This window comes from Eubalaena glacialis, chromosome 3 (assembly GCF_028564815.1).
Source record: "Eubalaena glacialis isolate mEubGla1 chromosome 3, mEubGla1.1.hap2.+ XY, whole genome shotgun sequence".
In the NCBI taxonomy this organism is placed as follows: Eukaryota; Metazoa; Chordata; class Mammalia; order Artiodactyla; family Balaenidae; genus Eubalaena; species Eubalaena glacialis.
Window position 1 is genome coordinate 54815672 of NC_083718.1, and position 23158 is coordinate 54838829.

At 38.4% G+C, this 23158-nt stretch overlaps 1 protein-coding gene across 2 annotated transcripts in view; it reads right to left on the reverse strand.

Moving 5' to 3' along the window:
• The window catches only part of RALGPS2 (Ral GEF with PH domain and SH3 binding motif 2), a 162786-nt gene extending 141603 nt beyond the window's left edge, over positions 1-21183 (reverse strand). For both annotated transcript variants that reach the window (XM_061185673.1, XM_061185672.1), the window contains exon 1: positions 21069-21183. The gene's annotated coding sequence lies outside the window, so the exon portion shown is untranslated. The remainder of the gene's footprint in view (positions 1-21068) is intronic.
• Between the last annotated feature and the right edge of the window lie 1975 nt (positions 21184-23158).

The following is a 23158-nucleotide window of genomic DNA, read 5'->3' on the forward strand; positions in this document are numbered from 1 at the left end:
TATAGCCTTAGAAAATGTATTTCTTAAATAATAAGACTTGAAAGTCAAAATTACTCTCTGATCCATGGGCTGCAGAATGGATGTTGTATTAGCAGGCATGAAAACAACACTAATCTCATACACCTCCATCAGAGCTCTTGGGTAACCAGGTGCACTGTCAATGAGCAGTAATATTTTGAAAGGAATCTTTTTTCTGAGCAGTAGGTTTCAACAGTAGACTTAAAATATTCAGTAAAACATGTTGTAAACACTGTTGGTGGGAATGTAAACTGGTGCAGCCACTATGGAGAACAGTATGGAGGTTCCTTAAAAAATAATTACCATATGATCTAGTAGTCCACTCCTGGGCATATATCCAGAAACGATAAAAACTCTAACTCGAAGAGATACATGCACCCCAAAGTTCACAGCAGCACTATTTACAACAGCCAAGACATGGAAACAACCTAAATGTCCACTGACAGATGAATGGATAGAGAAGATGTGGTATGTGTGTGTGTGTATATATATATATATATATATATATATATATATATATATATACACACACACACACACACACACACACACACACATATATACCCATACATACATACATACATACACACAATGGAATATTACTCAGCCATAAAAAGGGAATAATACCATTTGCAGCAACATGGGTGGACCTAGAGATTATCATACTGAATAAAGTAAGTCAGACAGAGAAGGACAAATACTATATGATATCAGTTATATGTGTAATCTAAAAATATTACACAAATGAACTTATTTACAAAACAGAAACAGACTCACAGACATAGAAAACTAACTTATGGTTACCAAAGGGGAAAGGTGTGGGGGAGGGATCAATTAGGAGTTTGGGGTGAACAGACACACACTACTACATATAAATTAAATAAACAACAAAGACCTATTATATGGCACAGGGAACTATATTCAATATCCTGTAACAACCTGTAATGGAAAAGATTCTGAAAAAGAATATATATAACTGAATCACTTTGCTGTACACCTGAAACTAACACAACATTGTAAATCAACCATGCTTCAATAAAAAGTTGTTTTGAAAAACAATCAAAAATTGGAAAGAGATGTGCTACCCTTAAGGCTTTGTTATTCCATTTGTAGAGCACAGGCAAAGTAGATTTAGCATAATTCTTAAGGGCCATAGGACTTTTGGAATGGTAAATGAGCACTGGCTTCAATTTAAAGTAGATCCCACAAACCATGTGGTTCAGCCAAAAATAAATGAATGAATGAATGAATAAATAAAGTCACCAGATGCATTAGCCCGTAACAGTAGAGTCAGCCTGTCCTTTGAAACTTTGAAGCCAAGCACTGGCTTCTCCTCTCTAGCTATCAAAGTCCTAGATGGCATCTTCTTCCAATAGAATGCTGTTTCGTCTACATTGAAAATGTGTTGTTTAGTGTAGCCACCTTCATTAATTATCTTAGCTAGATCTTCTAGCTAAGTTGCTGCAGCTTCTCCATCAGCACTTGCTGTTTCACCTTGCACTTTTATGTTATAGAGATGGCTTCTTTCCTTCAACCTCATGAACCAACCTCTACTAGCTTCAAACTTTTCTTCTGCAGCTTCCTCACCTCTCCCAGTATTCATACAATTGAAGAGAGTTAGGGCCTTGCCCTGGATCAGGCTTTGGCTGAACAGAATATTGTAGCTGGTTTGATCTTCTGTTCAGACCACTAGAACTTTCTCCATTATGAACAATAAGGCTGTTTCACTTCTTATCTCGGTTTTCAACATGTCTTCCACACTAAGCTTAATCATTTCTAGCTTCTGATTTAAAGGGAAAGATGTGCGACTCTTCCTTTCCCTTGAACACTTAGAGGCCAATGTAGGGTTATTAACTGGCCTAATTTCAATACCCTTTCTTGGAATAGGGGGGCCCCAAGAGAGGGAGAGAGACCAGCGGGGCTGGGGGTGGGGGTGGGCAATGGCCAGTTGGTGGAGCAGTCAGAGCACACACAACATTTATTAAGTTCACTATCTTACACAGGGGTAAGGTTCGTGGTGCCCCAAAACAATTACAATAGTAACATCAAAGATGACTGACCACAGATCACCATGACAAACATAATAATGAAAAAGCTTGAAATATTGTGAGGATTACTACCAAAATGTGACCCAGAGACACAAAGTGAGAAAATGCTGTTGGAAAAATGGCACCAACAGGCTTGCTCAATGCAGGGTTGCCACAAACCTTCAATTTGTAAAAAACAAAGTATCTGTGAAGTGCAATAAAGCAAAGTACAGTAAAACAAGGTATGCCTGTAAATATAGCAAGTCCTATTATTCACAATGAATAAGACAGTATTTTTTAATGCCCTATACACTACCTACAATAATCTTTACCAACCCACACACTGGGTTGCACTTCTCTAAGTGAATCTACAAGTAAATTAACTACTTAGGCTCTTTTACTTGCAAGAAATTCATTCAAATTACCCCAAATATCATTTTAGGTATATATTATGGTCTTAGTATTGTTGTAAAAGCTTTGTATGTGTCATCTCATTTAATCCTACATCAACCCCAAAAGGAAAGGAATTATTTATGATGCTCACTTTTTACAGATGAGGAATGACACAGAGCAGTTAAAACAACCTGCCCAAGGTCACACAGCTAGTAAAAGAGATAACCAGAATTCAACTGCCAAAAGTCTGACCCCAAAGCCTGCATTCTTTCTTGGGAAAAAACTGGATGTGGCCTCAAGAAGGGCAGGAGCCACAGAAGTACTAGAGTAATGGAAGAAGAGTATCTACAGAGCCAGAAAGCAGAATCTTCAATCTCAGGCTCTGTGCCTGTCTTTCTCTCACCACATGGTTTCTTGCTTACAGCTTTGTGCTTCTCTCAGCACAGATGCCCCATATTCTTTTCTGGTTACCAACTGGCTTCCTCAACTCCTTTATCATTTCTGTAACTCATAGCTTCTGCTTATACTTACTTTCCAGTCTCTTAAACTTTAGTTTTACAGGATGCTACACTAATGTATCCTTCCAGCTTCAGCTCCCATGGTTCAATGGCAAATTAACTCCGTGTTTCCTATAAATGGCTGTAATTTTCCCCACCAGCCAATCCTAGGTTGTTAGCTGGTTTAAAGATTAACAGCCCTTAGGTCAAATGCCCACTCCTGGACCAATCAGGTGCAATATAGCTCTATATGGTTAAAAACATAGCTATTAAAGTCTGTTCCTCTGCAGTGTACTGTGGAAAAAGGAGATTTCCTTCAAAGGAACTGTAGGCACACCAGAATTATAAAACACATGTCTAGGACACTGAGTCAGCTAAGTCACCATTAATCTGAGGCTCAAAGGTCTTGTCAGTATTTTTAATCTATTTAGTTATAGTATAATTAAGGAGTTATAAATACAAATTTTGGTTGTTATTAAGGAGATCATGTAACTTACAGGGTCGCACAAGTAAGACATGGGACATAGGCCCAGCGATTGTTAGGTCAAGGGTGCCCATACTACAGCAACAGTATTACGACTGAGAGAAGGAAAAACCCATTGCCATCTATCATTTTCAATTCTGCTCAGAGACAGAAGTAGTAAACATCAATAACCCTATCCATTCCTATAGCTATGTCTATTGCACCACACTGAACTGAAGCAAAAGAGGGGGCTAGATGTGTTGACACTATTACTACAGCCAATTCACAGCTGCCCATGCTGCCCACAGACGGCTTCAACAGTACTGCTAGTTCCCTTAAGTTCAAACCTTCAACATTATATCTCTAAAAATCTTTCTGCAGATGAGTTCAACCCTACACCTTTTGGCTTTCTTAATGGCAGAGGAAAGCTTTGAATTGAAAACCTTCTGCTACATAATTAGCTAAGACCAAGTCATAGGGACAGAAAGGAAAAAGTAAACATATAACTTATTAATGTGTTACTTTTCTATCAGTATTGTTTTAAACCTTCTTGTTGGGAAGATTACCTAATACATATATAACTAGAAGTCCTCCTCCCTTTTTTTTAAAAGAACACTGGTTCTAAACAGTTTGGATTTTCCCTCCAATCTTCATTTACAAATTATCAATTTACAGCCTTAAGAAGAAAGGAAACAGAGTGAGAAGCTAAAAGTTATTAACAGTATGTACTATCCCTTAAATTTTAATCTGCTTTACTTCTAAGGACTGAATAACCTGTCCATTTTACCAAGTTATTTCCCACTCCATCCCTCCAAAAACCCTTCAATCCAAAGCATGCCAAAAAGACTAATTCCTATTACTATATCTTCAGTAATGCTGTTCCCCAATACTTAAGTTCTTACCACCTTAATGAAACACATTTCTTAAGGACCACTCCTGCCCTCACTGAGCCTCCCTCCTCTCCTGCAAACTGCTCTTCAATCTGACACATAACTACATACGATCTCATGTTATTTACTGTGGTTTCACTCATATATAAGACTTCATCTCTCACCAAGAAGATGTAAACAACGAGTGCAAGATCTAAAACTTATTCTTCTACGGTAACATTCACAAGTACTGGGCTCACAGAAAACATTCAGAAATACTGTTGACAAAAAGAAGCAAGTCAAAAGCGGAGTTTCTTATCCAAAGGATATCCTCAAAACATTTTTCTTTTAATAGACTTACCCCTGTACCCTCATAGAGCATCTGAACCACACAAACCTACAAAAAAATATATCCACAAATCCAAACTGTAAAAGAAAAGCAGTAGAGGTTATCCTAGTGACAATTTAGAGAATAAAAATTATGTCAATCAAACCTAAAATACATACAAATCCCCTACCTACAAAACCCTAAAATCTATAAAAATTTCAGCACATTCACAGAAGAGGAGCTTAAAAGCAGCAACAGAAATCATATAGATTTGTCACGTAAGCTAATTCCAGAAGGCCAGAAAAATTCTAATCAAACCCTGAGAAATCTAAATCAGAATTTGAAGAGGTCTAACAGATAATTTACTCTAGGAATCCTAGAGATCTACAGTAACCTCAGATACAAGAAAAGCTAGGCTGTGATTAGTACACTTGATCTTCAAGGTCCCAAAAGGAGGAAGAGTGAAGAACTAATTCGGCTAAGTACTTTGCTTACACTTTCTCATTTAATGTTCACAGTGATCCTATGAGAAGACACTCTTATGCCCATTTTACAAATAGGGAAGCTGAATGTTAAAGAAATTAAGTAACTTGCCCAGATTCATACAAACTTTAAGCCCAGGATTAAAACCACTGCCTAGGCTGCAAAAAATTATTTTAAATTTAATTATTTGATTCCAAGAATACTCAGATGCATTATTATTTAAGGCAACGTGAAATCATAGTTGTAACATTCATATTCCTTTTACTGCAAATTAATTAATTGTTTAAGATATATATTTAATAGATAATCCAACTGATAATTTTTAGACTAAACCCAACCAAAATCCATAGCCATATTATTATTTTTCAAACAAGTACATCTGAATGTATCATTCATTCCTTGTTCAAAAAACTGTGAGTGGCCTTCAACTTTATGACAACTGGCTAACTATTTGGATAAAAAGACAAAAATTAGATCCTACATTAAAATAAATAGGATGAATTAAAGATGAAAAACAATTAAGGCATAAAAATACAAGAAGTAAACATAGGTGAATTTTTTTTAATGTTGGCACAGGGAAGTCTAGGACTGACAACAGAAAAACAGAAACAGTAGAAGACTGATAAATGTGACTAAAGAAAACATGACACACATAGACAGCAGAACACATGCATTTCATCAATTGTAGGATGAATATTTTCTCATCTTTTAACATCTCTGAAGTCAGGATGCCTCTTAAAACTAACAGAGTGTCATGGTTTAACGGACAGCATATTTCTATCCTTAACTGTACGTTACACAGTGTATCTCACAACTGAAGCCAACTTAGATTTAATAAAATAAGTGAGGTGACAAAAAAATAAAATAGGGAAAAGATCTACAACAACCAACAAAAACAATATTCTTCGTATGTAAAGAGCTCTAACATGTTAAGTAATAGGGTGCTTCAACTGCACTGGTTATGTTTCATTTCTTAAGTTATGGGTTAACTGTATTTTTTTTTCCATTATAGTTTATCACAGGATATTGAAAATAGCTTCCTGTGCTATACAATAGGACCTTGTTGTTTATCCATTCTATGTAACAGTTTGCATCTGCTAATCCCAAACACCCAATCCTCCCACAACCCCTCGCCTTGGCAACCACAAGTCTGTTCTCTGTGTCTGTGAGTCTGTTTCTGTTCCATAGATAAGTTCATTTGTGTCCTATTTTAGATTCTACATGTTAAGTGATATCATATGGTATTTGTCTTTCTCTTTCTGAGGGGTTAACTGTATTAATCTTTATGTACTTTTTGTTTATCTGACTTATCTCCTTAAAAGACTTTTAAGAGACTGAGCAATAAGAATATAAGATATGAAAAGGAAATTATACACAAATGTCCGAAAACATGAAAATATAAACTTCACTGAGAAAGTTTAAAAATGCAAATTAAAACAAGGAGAATTTATTACATAACAGATCAATATTTATGTTTTTAAAGCTAATCACCAAGTCAGTAAGAGTACAGAGAAACAAACAATTATACGCCATGGGCAAAAATGCAAATGTACTTAACCTCCAAACAGCAATCCATCCTTCTTTTAGAAATTCATCAAAAGGAAATGATCAGAGGGACTTCCCTGGTGGCGCAGAGGTTAAGAATCTGCCTGCCCACTATGGAGAACAGTATAGAGGTTCCTTAAAAAACTAAAAATAGAACTACCATACGACCCAGCAATCCCACTACTGGGCATATACCCTGAGAAAACTGTAATTCAAAAAGAGTCATGTACCACAATGTTCATTGCAGTACTATTTACAATAGCCAGGACATAGAATCAATATAAGTATCCACTGACAGATGAATGGATAAAGAAGATGTGGCACATATATGCAATGGAATATTACTCAGCCATAAAAAGAAATGAAATTGAGTTATTTGTAGTGAGGTGGGTGGACCTAGAGTCTGTCATAGAGAGTGAAGTAAGTCAGAAAGAGAAAATAAATACTGTATGCTAACACATATATATGGAATCTAAACAACAACAAAAAAATGGTTCTGACAAACCTAGGGGCAGGACAGGAATAAAGATGCAGACATAGAGAATGGACTTGAGGACACGGGGAGGGGGAAGGGTAAGGTGGGATGAAGTGAGAGAGTAGCACTGACATATATACACTACCACATGTAAAACAGATAGCTAGTGGGAAGCAGCTGCACTGCATGGGGAGATCAGCTGGGTGCTTTGTGACCACCTAGAGGGGTGGGATAGGGAGGGTGGGAGGGAGACCCAAGAGGGAGGGGATATGGGGATATATGTATATATATAGCTGAGTCACTTTGTTATACAGCAGAAACTAACACACCACTGTAAAGCAGTTATACTCCAATAAAGATGTTAAAAAAAAAAAAAAAAGCATCTGCCTGCCAACGCAGGGGACACGGGTCCGAGCCCTAATCTGGGAAGATCCCACATGCCATGGAGCAACTAAGCCCATGTGCCACAACTAATGAGCCTGGGCTCTAGAGCCCGCGAGCCGCAAGTACGAAGCCCACGCGCCACAACTACTGAAGCCCACATGTAGCAACTACTGAGCCCTCATGCTGCAACTACTGAAGCCTGCGCTCCGCAATGTGAGGCCACTGCAATGAGGAGTCCGTGCACTGCAATGAAGAGTAGCCCCCGCATGCCACTAGAGGAAGCCCACACACAGCAATGAAGACCCAACGCAGCCAAAAATAAATAATAAAATTTAAAAAAAAAAAGGAAATGATCAAAAAAGTACAGGAAGATGTATAAAAGAAAAGCGAACTCTATCATTCTTCATAGTATATAAAAGTTAGAAACAACCTAAGTGTCCATTAAGAGATTGCTTAAATAAATTATGATACACCCAAACAAAGTGATACAATACAGCCATTAAAAATGAGGGTAGAGAGAAACTGTCTTTCAAAGTGATATAACTAACCTTGGAAGTATACAAAGACTTTTTATATGAGCACCAGATTTTTTAAAACTTGTTTTTCTTTTTTTCTGGCTTGACGTGTTTTACTTTTTTTATTGAGATATACATAAATACTGAAATGTATTTATGAATTTTTACTATGTAGACATGCATGCAACCACCAATCAAATAAAGATATAGAGCAATTCCAGCACTCCAGAAGTCTTGCTCCCCTAGTCCCAACCCCTAACCACTGCTCTGACTTCCATCAACATAGATGAGTTTGACCTTTTCCTGAACTTCAAAAAAAGAGAATCACACAGTACATGCTCTTTTGTGTCTGGTTTCTTTCAACATTTTGTGATATTCACCCACATTTGCTAAGTATAGCAGTAGTTCCTTCTTTTTCACTGATGTATAGTATTCCAGTATAGAGCATACCACAAATTATTGCTCCATTATTCTGCTGACGGACATTTGGCTTCCTTCCAGTTGGGAGCTATTATGTAAAAAACTGCTATTTTTCAGATTTTATAACTTATTTTATTTGTATTGCTTCTTAATTTAGTTTCAGATATTTGTATTAATAAAACAAAAAGGATCAAACCCAGAAAAACATGATAAAGAAAAAAAACCCTGGCACCTCACCATATAGACAACTACCATTTTAAGATTTATGTTTTACATAACTGAAATGATGTTATAAATGCTGTTTTTTCTAAATCAACCCCTTTTCCTTTAAGTTATTTTCTCCCTTCTTTCCCTCCCTCTCCTTTTTACCTTAGACCAACTAGGTAACAAATGTTTACATTTGATGTGCAACATTTTCTGCCTTACAAGATCACTTATACTCTCTCTCACACACACACAGAGTTTTTATTGTTTGTTTTACTAAAATGGGTATTTTATATATTCCTCTGTATCTTGCTTTTCTCAATTAAATATGGTGACAATGTCCTCACATCACTGATTATTTTTGCCATGTCTTGTTTTTTTTTAATCAGCTTTGAGATGTAATTCACATACCATACAATTCACCCATTTACAGTATACAATTCAGGGACTTCCCTGGCGGTCCAGTGGTTAGGACTCTGAGTTTTCACTGCTGAGGGCCCGGGTTCAATCCCTGGTCAGGGAGCTAAGATCCCACAAGCTGCGCAGCACGGCCCCCCCAAAAAAGTATACAATTCAATGGCATGTAGAACTATCACTATAGTCAATTTTAGAACATTCTTACCATCTTAAAAAGAAATCCCACACTCCTTAGACCTCCCCATTCCCTAGCCCCAACCTCAAGCAACCACTAATCTGCTTTCTGTCTCTACAGATTTCCCTGTTCTGCATATTTCATATGAATGGAATCAAATAATATGTGGCCTTTTGTGACTGCTTCTTTCACCTAGCATAATATTTTCAAGATTTACTGATGATGTAACATGCATCAGTACCTTATTCCTTTTAAGGGCTAAATAATAATCCAATGTATAGATATGTCACATTTTGTTTATTCACTTGTTGGGTAATGGACATTTGAGTTGTTTCCATTTTTTTTTTGCCTACAATGAATAATGCTGCCATAATCATCTGTGAACAATTTTTTGTGGAGACATGTTTTCATCTCCCTTAGGTATATACCTAGGAAAGAACTGCTGGGTCATATGGTAATTCTATGTTTAATCATCTTAAGAACTGCCATACTATCTTCCAAAGTAGCTATATAATTTTACATTCTTATTAGTGGATGAGGGATTCAATTTCTCAACATCTGCCTCTGTACTTGTTATCATCTAACTTTTTGATTCTAGCCATTCTAGTAGTGTGAAGGGGTATCTCATCATGGTTTAACTTCACTTCCCTTATAGCTAATGATGTTGAGCATTTTTTCATGTGCTTACTGTATATCTTCTTTGAGAAATGCCTATTCAGATCCTCTGCCCATTTTTAAATTGGGTTGTCTTTTTATTGAGTTGTTAAGAGTTCTTAATGTATTCTGAATGCAAGTCTTTTATCAGATATTTGATTTGCAAATATCTTCTCCCATTTTGTGGGTTATCTTTTCACTTTCCTGATGGTGTCCTTTGAAGCACAAGTTTTAAATTTTGATGAAATACAATTTATCTCATTTTTGTTTTGTTGTTCCTGTTTTTGGTATCATATCCAAGGTCGTGAAAATTTACCCCTATGTTTTTTCTAAAGTCCATGTCTTTTGATGTGCATATATATTGATTTCTGTTGGGTCTATACCAAGAAGTGAAATTGATGGATCATACGGCATACACATGTAGAGCTTTAGCAGATGCTACCTAAAGAATTTTCCAAAGTGTTTGTACCAATTTTCAAACCCATGTGAAATGGATGAGTGTCCCAAGTGCTTTCCATTCTTATCAACACTTAGTATTTTCAGGTTTTTTTCATTTACACCATTTCTGGTGGGTTTGTAGTCATATAACATGATAGTTTTAATTTGCAATTCCCTGAAAATTATGTGTGAGTACCTTTCACCTTGGCCATATGGATAATTCATTTCATAAATGCCTTTTCTGGTCTTTTGCCCATTTGTTTTAGAATTGGGTTGCCTGTATTTTTTTTAATTGACTTGTATATTTTTCATATACTCTGGATACAAGTCCACTGTTGTACTGTAAGTACTGCAGACACTTTCTCCACTGTGTCACTTGTCTTTTCACTCTCTTTTCTTTTTTTAATTTGTTTATTTTATTTATGTATTTTTGGCTGCATTGGGTCTTCATTGCTGTGCGTGGGCTTTCTCTAGTTGCAGTGAGTGGGGGATACTCTTCGTTGCGGTTCATGGGCTTCTCATTGCGGTGGCTCCTCTTGTTGCGGAGCACGGGCTCTAGGCTCGCTGGCTCAGTAGTTGTGGCTAGCCAGCTCTAGAGCGCAGGCTCAGTAGTTGTGGCGCATGGGCCTAGTTGCTCCACGGCATGTGGGATCTTCCTGGACCAGGGCTCAAACCCGTGTCCCCTGCATTGGCAGGCGGATTCTTAACCACTGCGCCACCAGGGAAGCCCTTCACTCTCTTAATAGTATCCTTTGATGAACATAAGTTCTTATTTAATGAAGAAAAATTTATCAATCGTTCTTTTTTGGTACTCCTTATGTCTTGTTTAACAAAAACCTCTCCCTTTCATAGGGTCATGTAGATATTTTTCTATGTTTTCCTCTAGAAACTTTATTTTTCACCTTTGACATTACATCTATAGTTCCTTCAAGGAGCACATAATCCCTAGGTTACAAAATTATTTCAGAGAAGAGAAAAAAAGGGAAAGCTTCACAACTCATTTTATGAACCTACCACAACTCTGAAGTCAAAACAGATACATATAAATCTCTGATAAATTTATCTACTGATAAAAGTAAATTTTTAAAAAGCTCTAAGGCAGTGGCAAATCAAGTTCAGCAGTTAGAGGGAGAAAAAAACGAATGCAACACAGCTATGTAGGGTTGGACCCAATAATGCAAACTATTAATGTAATACATCCTATTAGCAGATTAACGGAGAAAATATATATGATCATTTCTAACAATACAGAAAAAGCACTTGATAAAATGCAATACTTATGATATTATAAGAAAAAACTCTTACAAAACTAAGAGTAGAAGGTATTTCTTAATCTTTTACAGTTATATTATCAAAAACTTATAGTAAGGTGGGGGAAATAGGGAGAGGTTGGTAAAATGGTAGTATAAACTTTCAGTTATAAGAAAGTTATAAGAAAAAAGTCTGAGGATTTAATGTATATCATATGGTAACTATAGTTGATAACACTATATTGTAAAATTGAAATTTGCTTAAGAAGTAGAACTTTAGTGTTCTCACCAAAAACATGACATGATACTATACATAGAGAATCCTAAAAATGCCACCAGAAAACTACCAGAGCTAATCAATGAATTTGGTAAAGTTGCAGGATACAAAATTAATGCACAGAAATCTCTTGCATTCCTATACACTAATGATGAAAAATCTGAAAGAGAAATTAAGGAAACACTCCCATTTACCACTGCAACAAAAAGAATAAAACACCTAGGAATAAACCTACCTAGGGAGACAAAAGACCTGTATGCAGAAAACTATAAGACACTGATGAAAGAGATTACAGATGATACCAACAGATGGAGAGATATACCATGTTCTTGCATTAGAAGAATCAATATTGTGAAAATGACTATACTACCCAAAGCAATCTACAGATTCAATGCAATCCCTATCAAATTACCAATGGCATTTTTTACGGAGCTAGAACAAATCATCTTAAAATTTGTATGGAGACACAAAAGACCCCGAATAGCCAAAGCAGTCTTGAGGGAAAAAAACGGAGCTGGAGGAATCAGACTCCCTGACTTCAGACTATACTACAAAGCTACAGTAATCAAGACAATATGGTACTGGCACAAAAACAGAAACATAGATCAATGGAACAAGATAGAAAGCCCAGAGATAAACCCACGCACCTATGGTCAACTAATCTATGACAAAGGAGGCAAAGATATACAATGGAGAAAAGACAGTCTCTTCAATAAGTGGTGCTGGGAAAACTGGACAGCTACATGTAAAAGAATGAAATTAGAATACTCCCTAACACCATACACAAAAATAAACTCAAAATGGATTCGAGACCTAAATGTAAGACTGGACACTATAAAACTCTTAGAGGAAAACATAGGAAGAACACTCTTTGACATAAATCACAGCAAGATCTTTTTTGATCCACCTCCTAGAGTAATGGAAATAAAAACAAAAATAAACAAATGGGACCTAATGAAACTTCAAAGCTTTTGCACAGCAAAGGAAACCATAAACAAGACGAAAAGACAACCCTCAGAATTGGAGAAAATATTTGCAAACGAATCAACAGACAAAGGATTAATCTCCAAAATATATAAACAGCTCATTCAGCTCAATATTAAAGAAACAAACAACCCAATCCAAAAATGGGCAGAAGACCTAAATAGACATTTCTCCAAAGAAGACATACAGACGGCCACGAAGCACATGAAAAGATGCTCAACATCACTAATTATTAGAGAAATGCAAATCAAAACTACAATGAGGTATCACCTCACACCAGTTAGAATGGGCATCATCAGAAAATCTACAAACAACAAATGCTGGAGAGGGTGTGGAGAAAAGGGAACCCTCTTGCACTGTTGGTGGGAATGTAAATTGATACAGCCACTATGGAGAACAATATGGAGGTTCCTTAAAAAACTAAAAATAGAATTACCATATGACCCAGCAATCCCACTACTGGGCATACACCCAGAGAAAACCATAATTCAAAAAGACACATGCACCCGAATGTTCATTGCAGCACTATTTACAATAGCCAGGTCATGGAAGCAACCTAAATGCCCATCAACAGACGAATGGATAAAGAAGATGTGGTACATATATACAATGGAATATTACTCAGCCATAAAAAGGAACGAAATTGAGTCATTTGTTGAGACGTGGATGGATCTAGAGACTGTCATACAGAGTGAAGTAAGTCAGAAAGAGAAAAACAAATATCGTATATTAACGCATGTATGTGGAACCTAGAAAAATGGTACAGATGAGCCGGTTTGCAGGGCAGAAGTTGAGACACAGATGTAGAGAAGAGACATATGGACACCAAGGGGGGAAAACAGCGGTGGGGTGGGGATGGTGGTGTGCTGAATTGGGCGATTGGGATTGACATGTATACGCTGATGTGTATAAAACTGATGACTAATAAGAACCTGCAGTATAAACAAACAAACAAAACAACTAATACTAAACTTTCATTGGGTTATTTGTATGGAAATATGTTAATATAAATGTTTCAGACATTACATGAAATTTCTAAAAATCTTATATGTTCTGGTATAATGTTATAAGTCATAATCCTAGTTATTACTTTAAAATGTATATCTCAGAAATAACTACTTTTCTTGTCAACTGATTATGAACTTTCATCAAATCTTTAACCGTGGTCATTTTTAAGTCTTTTGTCATTTACAGACAGTTCTGGGTGTACTCTGATGCTTTTGTAAATATGTTCCTATAAAAGGGTTTCATCTTCAGGAAATTCATGGAAAAGACTCTGACAAGTACAGGTTTCTGGTACCTGACTGTACTGCTGAACTGAATGAATAAGCATTTTCAGAACTCTAATGAAAAACTGATGAGCTCATAAAAGTGCTAACAAAAGATCAAGATGAAAAAAAAAAAATTAATTACATGGGACTGAGTGAACTGATGAGGATGAGTATAATTTTTGTGACTTTCTGTTTGAATTTAAAAAAAGAAAAAATCCCACAAGGACTCAGAGACAAAGAATATACAAATCAATTTTCACTGCAAAGTAAAGGAGCTGTTACAGTGGAGGATTACTGGACTGAATGTCAATATTATGACATAGTATGAGTGTGTTTCATGTTTGGTCATTGCAATCATTGTTGCTTTTGTTGTGGTCATCCATGTACAATGCTTGGTGTCAGTCTATTTATCTCTTGTAAAAATAAAACACAGTGTGTGTGAAAAAAAAAAAAAGAAAAGAAAAGAAAACTATATGAGGTGACAGGTGTATTAATTAACTCTATGCGGGAAATATCTTCACAATGTATACATATATCAAATTATCATGTTGTATACTTTAAATATCTTACAATTTTATTTGTCAATTATACCTCAGTAAAGCTGAAAAAATACATTTAATAACAACTATTATGTTCTCTTTTCTGCATAATGGTCCTTTCTTGTTAACGTCTCTGTGTGTGTTTAATTTAATTATGTTAGTTAGTTAAAATATAAATGTAATAAAGGCAAATGTTTTTGTCTTTTTGTTTTTAGCTGTATCCCCAGCACCAAGAACTATTCCTGGAACACAGAAAATGCTCCATGGCTTTTAAAAAATGAATAAACGAATGATTTCTAAATCAAAATTTGCATTTGGGAAAAATTATAGTACTTTCCTTAGGCATTTCTCTAGAAATAAGCAGTTATATAGGCCATGTTTGTATGTATAAAAATATACATATTTATATGTATATAGTACTTATGTATGAAAATCGTTCTGATGATTAATTTTTAAAACCCTATCTGATGGGGGGGGAAAAAAAACCTTTAGTAAGATGTCATACTTGATGAGATTTTAGAGGTATTCCTATTGAAGTCAGGAACATGAAATTCAGAATCATCTCTCTCAAGTAGGCCCTTAATGCTGACTGGCAATCACACTATACTTCTCTATTCTATTCTCTTCTACTCTATTCTATTCCCTTTCCCACTCTTTGATGGATGATCATGTCACATATTTTCCCTCTTGTCAAACCTCCAATACATACTCCCATTCTCCCTTACTCTCAGCTAATGATCTTGCTTCTCATACATTAACAGAAAACCTCAGATGAGAACTTCCTCAAGCTACCACCACCATGTCTCTGTTCCTATTTTCTGTTCTTCTCTCCCAATTCTGTAGACAAACTCTCCCTACTCCTAGTAAAGTTCAAAGGCTAATCCTTCCACCTGTGCCACAAGTCTATGTCTATGGCTGCTTTCACGCTACAAAAGCAAAGCTGAGTAGTAGTGACAGAGACTGTACTGCCCACAAAGCCTAAAATACTTACTATTCAGCCCTTTAAAGAAAAAACTGGCTGAGCCTTGTACTAGATCATCTCCGCTCTCACCTAATATGGACACTGCTGGATGAAAAGGCCCACTAAGTCCCATGCATAAGAAATGAAGATCCACACAAGACCCATACAACATCAGAGACATATCAGAGACTGATGACAAAGAAAGGATCTTAACAGAAACAGGTCACATATAAAGGATGAAGACTAAAGGGCATAAGACTTTTCAACAACCACTTGAAGCTAGAACATTACAGTACAATCCCTTAAATTTTGAGGGAAAATTATTTCACCTTAGAATTCTATACCCAGACCAGCCAAATTATCAACCAGGTGTCAGGGTAGAAAGAAGGTATTTTCAGCAATACAAACATCTCAAAAATTTCACCTCCTCAAATACCCTTTCTTGAAAGTTACTGAGGGATGTATTTCACCAAAACAAAGGGGTAAATCGGAGAAAGAGGAAGACATGGATCGAGAGACCATAGGCTCTAATGCAGGGAAAAGGCAAAGAGAATTCCCAGAATCATGAAGGGAAATCACAGGCTAAGACCAAGCAGAGTGGAGAGCCCCCTTGCAGGTCTGAGCAAAAGGATGGAGAGCCCTGGGATTTTTCCAATTAAAAAAAAAACAGAATGATCAATTACCTGATGTGTTTGAACATACTGAGACAGTTTCTGGAAAAAAAAAGAGACAAATAGGAAACTAAGCAAAAAACAAAAAAGAAAAAATTTTAACTCCAAGAAATATCATCATAGTACACTGCACAGTTCTACAATAAACATGCATACAAAATCATAATAATGTAAACAATAAACAGCATGCTATAACTATATTAGGAGATAAAGGGAGAGGAAGTTCAGGTGGCATAAGAACGCAAAAGCATAGAAAGACTCATCTTCCACAGGAGGAAGCCAACAGATATCTAAAATTGAAAAACAAGTAATATCTTAAAATATGGAAGTAAATATTAGAAAAAAACAGCTAAAACTATCAAAAATGGTTGCTCTAAGAGCAGGACCTGGCAGGGAAAGTTGTACAGGGGAGTGGTGTTCTTCATTTTAAGTCTTATAGTACAGCTTTCTTTTTAACTGCACAGTTATATTATTTAAAGTCAAAAGTTAATTTTTTTTCCAAAAAACAAAACTAGTGAGTTTTGTATCATTTAATTCCAATTAACTCACTCACTCCACAAATTTTATCTGGGTATTAACTATGCCAGGTACTTTTCTAGGTGCTAGGAATACATCAGTGAACAAAACTAAGTCCCTGCCCTCATGAAGTTTATATCCAGAGGGAAGAAGATAATAAACAAATCAATGTGTGCTATAATGTCAGATAAATTAATGTGGTGAAGACAAATAAAGGTGAGGGTAGAGTATGATGGGGATGCTGTTTAGGTAGGGTTTTCAGAAAAGGGCTGTCCAAGAATCAACAAAAAGGAAATCAAGATAAAAAGGAAAAATCTGTTCTGAGAAAAGGTTATGTAAATAAAATAACAGAAGGGTATCAATTAAGCTCAAGGTGAGAGCTTCATTTTAAGCCTCTCATACTCTAAAGCCATGTATCATTCAAAAGCCAGTACCAAAGTTCCCTGTAGTGGCATACATAAACTGCCAGGCACCGTCAAGCTAAGTCCTATGAACATTGCTGTTCATACTCTTCCTACATCCCTAACTAGCCATTACTTATTAAAGTGACTGACTAAATTTATACAAACTTTTTTCTCTCCATAGAACAGGTGGATGTCACACACTTCAAATTCCAGTGTTTTTATTCCTATTACATAGTTAAAAGTTTTCCTAAATCAAAAGTTCAAGATGTTAATCAAGAAAGATTCCAGATTAACTCCAAGTTACCGAAATTATTCGCATCCAATCTTCATTTTCTCACTAAAGAGAAACCCTAAACCAGAGTTTCAGGCTATTGAATTACCTTTTTATTGAAAAGTGAATAACTAAAAAAAGGTAGCATCCAGATTGAAGCGACGTTTTATTCCAAATACGGTTGTTACACAATAAAAACCTCATATTCAGAAAAGAGGAATGATTTTAATGTCTTATTCTCAAAACACTTATACTATTAAAAGTGAATCCAAACTGCCTTTTTTTATATAGCAAAAAAAGCAGTACTTTTAGATTTTAAGTAGGTCTTAAAGTTTAACTCACAAAAAGAAAACAAATTCAGTTAATTAAATCTCAATTAACAGGTGGGCTTAAAGTTTAAAAATTATTTTGAAATTTCTGGAAAGGCAGGCTAGTAGCTGTACTGTAGCACTGGACGGTGATGCTCTCCCCAGCCACACTCCCCAGGCGGAGCACCGCATTATAGTAAGAGCTACAACTTGGGTTTAGGTTCACTGCTTGCTTATCGGTGGTGTGCTAACATCTTGAAACCCATTTCCTCATCTAAAATGGAGATAATAATGCCTCCCTAAGGTCAGTGTTAGTTGTTGGCACTCCTGTAAATAAGAAGTACCAAAGTATTGAAGTAACAAGAATATATATTAAAAAGCTTTGTAATCGGTGAAGAACTACACCAATGTTTGTCATATTTTAATTAAAAACAACAACTATCACTTTCAGTCAAAATTCTGATTTTAGTGATAATGGTTATCAGATTCTAAGGAAGAACAACGGGACCTTGGTCCACTCACGCATACACAGCCAGAAGAAGAAAACATGATTTTTTTAAAATTTTAGACTTAAAAAAAAAAAAAAGAATTAGACTCCCTTATAAACAATTGTCGAGAGTATTTTTAGCAAACATTTAACTATATAAACCAAAAGAATAAAGCTGTTTAACCACATGTAAACTGTGCATCATGTGACTTCAGGTAGAATGTTTATTTTTGGTGTACTTGGGAACCAGATACCCAAAGTACATAAACATTAGCATAGTTTTAAAACAACTGTCTTAATGCTTTTGTTCACTGAGTAATAATTCCCACTATTCTTAGAAGGAGAAACACAACAAATATCCTTAACCAAAAAAACTCATCAGAGGAGTTTTTACTTCTGAAACTTTTAAACTAACTCTAAACAGTGTTATCTGACAATGAAGCAGTAGACTATTTGCCTACTTACCCTTTAAGCTCCATCAGGGCACAGACCTGTCTTTTCCTCTGTTGTATCACCAACATCTAGACAACTACCTGGCATCAAATAGGAACCCAATAAACATGTGTAGAATGAATGAATGAGCAAACTGGACCTCCGGACAAAAGCTGAAGTGTTTTAAGTTGCAACAGAGCAATTTCACCTGTACATCTATCCATCATTCACTACAAAAAACTACTGTCTCAACTGTAATGACAAAAAAAGTTGAAAAAGACAAGAACTAGATACATAAACACACACAAATACATTACTCATGTGTATAAAAAAAGTACACAAGTAAAATATTCACAAAGCCAGTTTCATAATAGTTATACTTTCTCTCAGGAGATTCTGGTCTGTTCTTCCTGATAATCAAAATATACATTAGAAAAGCATGTTGCAATATTGATAACACAAGCACTATCTTTAAAGTTCTGTTGCAATCTGGAATAATTTAGCCAAAATGAACAGTATTTCCAGAGTCCCACCCTGAGTATTTTAAAGTCAAATTCCTTAATTGAAAGAAAGGTCAATGAATGAATAAAATGAAAAAAAAGTAGATCTTACCATTTCAAAATTATTATACTGAATTTTAAAAAGAGAAAAACTAAGCTTAAAATAAATTATGTTAAAATTATTTATTCAAAAAGGCATCTTATGTCCTTACACATGTCCTTTAAGCTAGTAAGACAAGTACTTTCCAAATCTTTGAAGCTAGATGATAAACTTTATGTCTACAAAGCTTGATTAAGAGGTTCTTTTTATTAAAATAACACTGTTTGGATAAGTTCCTTTATAATTCTAAAGTCTACAGTAAAATACGCAGCAGTAACAGTAACACACATTATGATTTTACAGCACTAGGATAAGCATAATTATCTGGATGGAACAGGCTTTTACAGCTAGCAAGCTATGATCTGACTGTAATACTATGCTGCACGTATCGAAAAGTTTCCCAAAATTCTGATGGTCATCTTCAGAGAGACTTACACAAAGTCGATTTGGTGGTGAACACAGAAAAACACCAACTCATAAACACTGGTACGAAAACAAAGCTCTCTATAGCAACTATAGCGTTGAAATTTTAAAACCCAGGGCATGTAAAAGATAAAGCTCAATTAATTGCTGCCTGTATTTCCTACTTTACGGTCTTAAACGCCAGGTATTCGATATTTCTTTTTAGCGCTCTCTTAAACAGAAATTTAGTGTTTCAACGGCCCCTCCTCCACAGCTAACATCAGTGCCCTTTCTTCCTCCTCCCTCACCCCTCCCAGTTAAAACAAATTAACATTTGTACTTAGGTACCTCCTATCAGCTCGCAGCTTCTTCCCAAACACGCCCACGTACACTGAAACTGGCCTGCGTCTACAACACACAGCTACAGGAAAAGCGCTTTGATGGGGGCAGGTGGGGGATAATGTAGCTCCGCACAGGTTTACTGCTATTTTCCAGATACAGATAACAGCTTCTCACTCCTGGCTCGGGTTTCTCCCAAATCACCTCCAAAGCATGGTGTTTATGAGCCTACCTAATCCGATACTGCAATAGAATCCCGGATATTTGCAACTGTTTGATCAGATCGTGGGGAACCTCTTCTTTTTTTCAATACGCCCGTTCCTAGCGGTACAGCACCGGATCTCGGGCAGCGCTCCCGGCCCCGCGTCCTGCCGCCCGGCCGGCCCGGACCCTGCGCAGGACCGCCCCTCTGGGTCCGAGGCCGGCGGGCGACTAGGGCTGCGGACCGCTCCGCAACAGGTCACACTGACCGCGAGACTGCGGGTCCGCAGGCGGCCAGCTGGGCGGCCGGGCTTCGGGGGCGCAGCTGCTAGGGCCGGGGAGGGGGTGTGGCCCGGCTCGGCGGGTCCCGGCTCCCGGAGTCCCAGCTCCCACTCACCTGAAGAGAGGTTGAGGCGCCGCTGGGCGCCAGGGTAGCGCGGGCGGAGCCCGGGGGCTTCCGCCACCCAGGAGAGAGAGAGAGAGAGGCGAGGCGGGCTCGGAGGGTCGCCGCGCCCCCGGCCTCGGGACAGAGACCCGGAGCTGGGACCCCATGGCCGCCTCCTGACGCCGAGAGCGAGCCACCGAGGGAGGCGCAGCCCTGGGTTCCCAGACGCCGGGCCCCCTCCTCCCTCAGCCCGAGCCCCGCAGCCCTCTCTCCGCGCCGAGGGCGAGCAGCGCCGGGGCCCGCGGCCGGGAAATCAACACACCGCAGCGCCCGAGCCGCCGCCATTCCCCGCGCCGCCGCCGCCGCCGCGGCTCCGCGCAGCCCGGCGAGGCGCAGCGCTCCCACCTTCCCTCCCCCGCACCGCCCACCGAGGCTCCGCACCAGGCCCGCGGCGAGGGCACCGACCTGTGCAGCCGCGGCAGACGCCTCGGAGATTGGAAAGACGGCGCCGGCCCCCCCGCTCCGCCGCTTTGCAGCCACCGCCGCCTAGGCTAGCGCTCGGCGACCGGAGCAGTCGGCGTCTCTCATTCAACGCCGGCCGCCGCCGCGGCCGCTCAGGGGAGGGGAGTGAGCTGGAACCGCCCCATCCGCGCCGGGGGTGGGGGAGGAGAGCGGACTGGGCGGGGGCGCGCGCCGAGCAGGCGGGGCGGAGCCGCGCTCGCGCACCAACCGAGCGCGCTCGCGCGGGCCCCGAGCGCCGCGACCGGCGGGGTCTTCCCGGCGCGCGCCCAGCTAGCGGCTCTTCAGCTGTGCGGAGCCCAACTGCTGCAGGGGGCCCGCGGCCGCGGCTCACGCCAACAGCCGCAGTCCCTCCGCTGGGTGCCCGCCCAAAGAATGGGCCGCTACCGGCCAAACGAGGGGGCGGGAAGGGTTGGCGGACGGACAGGTGGGGCCCCCGCAGCATCCCCGCCCTCCGCTCCCCGCATCCGGCCCTCCACGGTGAAATCCCCTGTGGTGGCCGTCTCCTTCAGCGCAGGCACCTCGTCTTTAAGGCCAGAGAACACTTGGGCTCCAGATCAAATATCCTGCCCGCGCCAGCCGTGTTTTTAGAAGTCGCTGCGCACAAGTGAGGGGGTTCCAAATGTGAGGAGCCACCCCACTGCCGTAGGATCATAAATTATAGTGATCAATACTCTCACACATTAAGATTCGAGAGGCGTTAGAAGTAGGCCTTTGTGTGATGCCCTTGGCTTAATGAGCAAATGACAGAAATTTGGCATCCCTTGGGTCTCAGATTGATGAGTTCCAGGTGAGCAGTCTTTTCACGTTGAATGCAAGAACAAGATTCTGAAATATTAAATCTTTCCTGTGAATGAAAAAGGAATGGATTTGGTTAAACTGTGAAAGGGTGTTGTTTTGGAGGGTGCGCTGTATGCGGTGGCCTACTTAGAATTAGCACCGTTTGATGCAGTGTGACTATAAATGGAAGGTTTTAAGTGAGCCACCTTTGTATATGCTATCATTAGACCATTTAGAAATGGATGATTATTGGATGATCTGCAGCTCTTTCTCTAGGCAATATGCAGTAGAATGTGGAAGGAATACTGTGTACCAGCATTGTGCATAAAACTTGAAAGGGCCAAGATTGTTCTCATTTGGTTTCTTTCCTCTTTTTAATAACCGCTAAACAGAATGGATTAATCGTGATATTGAAGAATGCTAATTATTTCCTCCTTTGACTGCCTTGTGTCATAGCCCTTCACTCTAGTTAGGGAAGCTTGAATGCCCTTCAACTCCTTTCTCTCAAATAGAGTTACTTCTTTAAAGCCCCCCTCTCCCCCACCCCACACCCAAAGGTAGGTTAAAAAACAAAAGCAACAGAAAAAAAACGATAGGTTAAGTTCATGGTTCTTCATTTTTATTTCATTTACTTTTAAAGAGAGTCTTAAAAAGAATCATGATGAACTCACTAGTAGTAGAGAAACCAAAAACAAAACAAAACAAAAAAACCCAAAAAACTTTCAAATGAGAATAGACCAAGGGACAAAAAAAAAGGAAAACAGACTACTGGTGAAAAGGGGAGAAATGTATGATGCATACAAGAAGTTTTCCCCTAGATGTTAATTGCTTCAAGTTCCAAAGGAACAACAGGCAAACAGAATTAGCAATTGGAGGAAAAATCCCTCCAGTTGGGTAAATCAAGTTGGGTAAATGTTTAATCTTTTTTAAGTGTTAGTAAGGCAGAAATAGAGACACAGATGTAGAGAACAAACATATGGACACCAAGGGGGGAAAGCAGTGGGGGGTGGGATGAATTGGGAGATTGTGATTGACATGTATACACTAATTTGTATAAAATAGATAACTAATAAGAATCTGCTGTATAAAAATAAAATAAAATTCAAAAAAAAGTGGCAAAAAAAAGAGATTAAGGAAAAGGTAGATGGCTATGTGCTGACAGTAATACATACAACAATTATATATGTATATATTTATAAGCATATATGTATATATATCCCATTATCACTGCTTTTAAAAAAATGGGAAAACTGAGG